General features: G+C 41.7%; 1 protein-coding gene across 3 annotated transcripts in view; it reads left to right on the top strand.

The window, feature by feature from the left end:
• The window catches only part of CCNP (cyclin P), a 147,411-nt gene that overhangs the window by 29,096 nt on the left and 112,285 nt on the right, over positions 1-6,030 (top strand). The window lies entirely within an intron of this gene.

Here is a 6,030-nt window from a genome sequence, read left to right as displayed (position 1 = left end):
CTAGGGGGTCGGGCTGATGGTGCAGCCTCTGTGGGGAAGAAGGGGGTGGGAGGATGTGCGTAGTGTCCCTGGGTAAATCACAGCCACGTCTGTTTTCCCCACCAGCTTTGGGTTTCCTCTACCCCCGCAGTCTTAACTCTGAGAATCCCCCGCCTTCGAAAACGAGAACTTCACTTTAATGGGGCTTAAAGTGCATCTTATGCTAAGTGTTTTGCGTAATAGTGTCATTAAATTCTCGCAAAGCGCCCATTTTACAGATGAAGCATGGAGAAATAAACTTGCTCGTCCAAGGTCACAGCTATAAATGGCAGAGCAAGAATCAAAAGCAGGTTTTTGTTTTATTTTATTTTAATTTTAGGGCCGCACCTCTGGCATATGGAGGTTCCCAGGCTAGGGGTCGAATTTGGCACCGCAGCTGCTCGCCTACACCACAGCAACGTCAGATCCAAGACACGTCTGGGACGGCAACTCAGGATATTTAACCCACTGAAGGAGGCCGGGGATTGAACCCACGTCCTCATGGATACTACTAGTCCCATTTGCTACTGCTGAACCATGACGGAAACTCCCAAAGGCAGATTTTAAAATTAAAACCAAACCATCACCACGACAACCAAACACTTTGCCTTCCGGGAGTTCCTGTGATGGCTCAGCGGTTAACGAATCCGACCAGCATCCATGAGAACAGGGGTTCGATCCCTGGCCTCGCTTAGCAGGTTAAGGATCCGGCGTTGCCATGAGCTGTGGTGTAGGTCACAGACGCGGGTCGGATCCCCCCTTGCTGTGGCTCTGGCATAGGCCGACGGCTGCAGTTCTGATTGGATCCCTAGCCTGGGAACCTCCATATGCACACACCTAAAAAGACAAACAAAAAACAAACAAACAAACCAAAAAACCCCATTGCCTTCCCATTTAAAAAGTGAAGAAACAGTGCTGCAGAGGTTGAGTGACTTGTTCAGGATCTGTGCGCTCCTAAGTGGCATTGTGGGTCTTTTCACTTAGCGTTTCCTGAGTCGGGGGTCTGGGAGGTCTGCGGGGTCTGGGAGTTCTGTGGGGTCTGGCAGTAGGAGAAGAAGGTAACTATGATGGGCTCTGGTGCTCAGACTCCAGAGTACTGCCCCACGGTCTCCTGGGAAATTATTCCAGGCTCAAAGGGAAGTGGGTGGCTGAAAGAGAGGCCCCACTTGGTTCTCAGTACAGGCGTTTCTGCTATAACCTGATGCCTGCTTTTCTGAAAGACCCGGAGTTCTGCAAAAGAGTGCACTAAAATAGCAAGGCTCTATGGGGAAAATAGAATTAGGGACAGATTGCTCAAAATGTATGCAATTTTATAAGCAGAGTGCTACAAACCCAATAACGATTCCAGTAGAAATACCAGCACAGTTAAGTTTCCACTGGCATTTGGACTTAGCCATACTTTCAGTGTCTTCTTTGCAGTCTTAAGGGATGGGGCTTGTACTGCCTTCTCTGAGGTGCCAGTCTGGAGGTAGTAACTTCTAATGGAGACCATTTTCTTCAAAATTAAAAATCTGATCCAAGGTGTAATCTTCTTTATGACTCTGTTATTTCCATATGGGAAAACATTGTTGCAGTTTCTTCATCTGCGTTCACAGCATTGCCACATACCATACCACTGCAGCAGGCATTATGGTCTTTGAACATCTAAACCAACCACTGTGGATCTAAAGGAAGACATTTCTGTAGAGTTGAAGCTTTTCCCCTTACCATCTTCTTTTATTACTAAGGCCTCCCCTTTATCTGTGAGAAACCTGCCCCTGATTGCTTCAAACCATTAACCTCCTAGAGAAAACTGCAAATTAACCAACATGATTGTGTTATGCTGACATCATCACTCTGTTTACCAGTAGCTCATGAGGTGATTCAAGTCAAAGAAGCAGGTGTGCAGCAAAACAAGCAGTCTCCGAGCAGATGCGTAGAGTTGGGTGAGGAAAGTTACCTGGCTTAGTTCTAAAACTGGTGGGCTCTCTAATGGGAACAGGGAGTGGGATGACATTTGTCAAATCCATAAAAAATCATTCATATTTTGAATGGGATTGTAATGTATAAGTTATTAATTTGTAATTCGAATCTTCCATATTTGGACTTAGGTATAATTTTCTCCTGGGATATCTTGTACATGCTTTCTTTGGTTCACTCACTGGGACTGTACTGTTTTTATTATTTCCTTATGGCTGGGATTTTGTTACTCTTTCCTAATCAGTTACTGCCGTTGTGTTTTTTTTTTTAATTGAAGTAGAGTTGATTTACAATGTTGTGTTAATTTCTGATGCACAGCAAAGTGATTCAGTTATACATACATACATTCTCTCTCTCTCTTTTTTTTTTTTGTCTTTTTTTTGCCTTTTCTAGGGCTGCACCGGAGGCATATGGAGGTTCCCAGGCCAGAGGCCTGCGCCAGAGGCACAGCAACACCAGATCTGAGCCGAGTCTGCGACCTGCAACACAGCTCACGGCAACGCTGGATCCTTAACCCACTGAGAAAGGCCAGGGATCGAACCTGAAACTTCATGGTTCCTAGCTGGATTCGTTGGTCACTGAGCCATGAAGGGAACTCCTTTTTTTTTTTTTTTTTTTCCTGCTTTTTAGGGCCACACTTGTGGCATATGGATTTTCCCAGGCTAGGGGTCCAATTGGAGCTGTAGCTGCTGGTCTATACCAGAGCCACAGCAACACCAGATCCAAGCCGGGTCTTTGACCTACACCACAGCTCACTGCGACACCAGATCCCTAACCCACTGAGTGAGGCCAGGGACCAAACCCAAATCCTCATGGATGCTAGTCAGATTCATTTCTTTTGAGCCACAACAGGAAGTCCTATACATTCTTTTTAATATTCGTTTCCATTATGGTTTATCACAGGATATCGAGTACAGTTCCCTGTGCTATACAATAGGACCTTGTTGTTTATCGATTCTATATATAATAGTTTGCATCTGCTAACCCAAAACTCTCAATCCCTCCTTGCCCTCTCCCCTTTGGTAACCACAAGTCTGTTCCTATGTCTGTGAGTCTGTTTCTCTTTCACAGATTAGTTCATTTGTGTCATATTTTAGATTCTACATATAAGTGATATTATATGGTATTTGTCTTTCCCTGTCTGACTGACTTCATTTGGTATGATAGTCTCTAATTCTATCCATGTTGCTGCAAATGGCATTATGTCATCCCTTTTCATGGCTGAGTAGTATTCCATTGCATATATGTACCACATCTTTATCCATTCATTTGTCAATGGTCGTTTAGGTGTTTTCATGTCTTGGCTATTGTGAATAGTGCTGCTATGAACATGGTGGGGGCATTACCTTTTCAAATTATAGTTTTGTCCAGATATAAGCCCAGGAATGGGATTGATGGATCATATGGCAAGTCTATTTTTAGTTTTTTGAGGAACCTCCTTACTGTTTTCCATAGTGGCTGTACCAACTTACATTCCCACCAACAGTGTAGGAGGGTTCCCTTTACTCCACACCTTCTCCAGTATTTGTTATTTGTAGACTTTTAAAAAATGGTCATTCTGATTGGTGTGTGGTATTGATTTGTATTTCTCTAATAATTACCATCTTGTGTTTTCAGTACTGAGCGTGGATCTGGCTACCTTGTTGAACACACTCTTACTTGTTCTAGAATAACTTGACAGATTATTCTCTACACTGTTCTAGCTAGATGATCCTGTTGTCTGGTGGGGGCGGAGGCTGGGGGCGGGGGGGTGGGGGAGGGAAGGAAGACAGTTTAGTTTTTCCAGTCTTTACAGCTCATTTCTCATCCCTCTGTCTTTGGTTAAGAGCTCCAGTACAGGACTTGCCATGTGGCTCACAACATAACTACATGGTGTTGCTTCTACAGTGGCTGCGTCTCCACCTCTAGCCTGGGAACGTCCATATGCTGCAGGTGCAGCCACTTGTTTAAAAAAAAAAAAAAAAAGAGTTCCAAACAATGTTGAATGATAGCGGTGATAATGGACAATCCTTCTCTAGTTCTAGACTTTTTAAAGGAATGCCCCTAAGGGTTCATCATTAAGGAAGCCCTTCATCAAATTTTATTCCTAATTTGCTAAGAAGCTGTTTTTTCTTTTCTTTTTTTTTTTTTTTTTTCTGTTTTTTCATTTTTGGCCACCCTGAGGCATATGGAGTTCCCAGGCCAGGGACTGGATCTGAACTGCTGTTGTGACCTGCACTGCAGCTTCTATGGCAACACCGGATCCTTTAACGCAGTATGCTGGCCTGGGGATTGAACCTGCATCCTGGAGCTGCAGAGATGCCACTGATCCCGTTGCACCACGGCAGGAACTCCAAAAGTTTTTTCTTTTCTTTCTTTCTTTCTTTTTTTTTTTTTTTTAGAGCAGTTATTGGCTTTCTATGCATTTGTCGATGTGATAAGATGACTTTTCTGCCTAAATCTGTTAATGTTGAACCATCTTCCTCTCTTTACTGTTGCTGGATTTGATTTGATAACATTTTCTTTAGGGTTGTTATGTGTTTGTTTTCATGAATGGCATTGACTCATGGTTTTCTTTCTTGTGCTAGCCTTGCCCAGTTTTGACATGAGGGAAATGCTAGCCTGTTCTGTGATTTGGAGGAACCACCTACCTTTTCCTGCAATCTGGAATGGTTTCTGATATATTGGAGTTATCTGTTCTTTGAACATTTGGTACAGCTTGACTGTATGGTCATCCATGCTTGGTGCCTTTTTGGTAGGTCTTTGACTACAATTTCAGTCTCTTCCGTGGATATGGGTTTATTCAGATTTACTACTTTCTCCCGGAATAAAGTTTTGTAACTTATATTTGCCTAGAACAATATGTACTTTATCTAGGGTTTCAGATTCATTGGCATAACTTTATTATGCATATCATTTCTTATCAATCATTTGGATCTGAAGTTATATTTCTTGGCTTTCCTGATATTTATTTGTTTCTTTTCTTATTTTTCTGGATCAGATTTGCCAAAAAATGTAATAAACCCCAAATTTTATTGGTCTTAAAAAAAAAAAAAACCCAAGGATTTCACTTGTGGCTCAGTGGGTTAAGGATCCTCCATTGTCACTGCTGTCGCTTTAGTTACTGCTGTTGCTTGGGTTTGATCCCTGGCCCAGGAACTCCTGCATGATGTGGGAGTGACCAAAAAAAAAAAAAAGGAAACCCCAAACCAATTTTTTTAAACCAGTAATCTCTTCTACTTATTTAATTTTTTTATTTTTAATTAAAGTCTAGTTGATTTATAATGTGCCAATTTCACTTCTGTACAGCAAAGTGACCGAGTCATAAATATATATACATTATTTTTTTAGTATTATCTTCCATCATGTTCTATCCCAAAAGACAAGATATATAGTTCCCTGTGCTATACAGCAGGACCTCATTACTTATCCATTCTAAATGTAATAGTTTGCATCTACTAACCCCAAACTCCCAGTCCATCCCACTTCCTCCCTCTTCTACTTTTTTTTTTTTTTGAGGGAGGGCTATTTTATTTAATTAATTTCTTCCTTAATTGTTATTATGTATACTCTGGGTTTTGATATATAATGCTGTCATTGTCATTCAGTTCCAAAAAGAGTGTATTTTTAATTCCCCATAACCCCCAAATTATATAGAAATGTGGTTTTTAATATCTTAGATATTAAATATTTCTTAAATATTTACAGGATTTTGTTGTATATTCTGGATATTAATCACATTTTTTTTTAAGCTGAAAATATCTTCTCCTGGGTTGTTATTTATTCAGGAGCGCAGCGGAAACGAATCTGACTAGGAACCATGAGGTTGTGTGTTCGATCCCTGGCCTCACTCAGTGGGCTGGCGTTGCTGTGGCTGTGGTGTAGGCTGGTGGCTACAGCTCCAGTTGGACCCCTAGCCTGGGAAAATCCATATGCTGAGGGTGCAGCCCTAAAAAGACACACACAAACACACACAGACACACACACACGCACACACATGAAAACCTTTTCAATTATGTCTCTGGAAGAAATCTTTCATCTTAATATAGTCAAATTCATCTCATTTTCCCTACA

Source organism: Sus scrofa, chromosome 6, assembly GCF_054392235.1.
Source record: "Sus scrofa isolate SSC_HxYL_T2T_F1_AM1 chromosome 6, Sscrofa_HxYL_maternal_Yorkshire_Landrace_v2.0, whole genome shotgun sequence".
Classification (NCBI taxonomy): Eukaryota; Metazoa; Chordata; class Mammalia; order Artiodactyla; family Suidae; genus Sus; species Sus scrofa.
The sequence above is the reverse complement of the archived record's forward strand: the minus strand, read 5'-3'. Positions and strand labels throughout refer to the sequence as shown.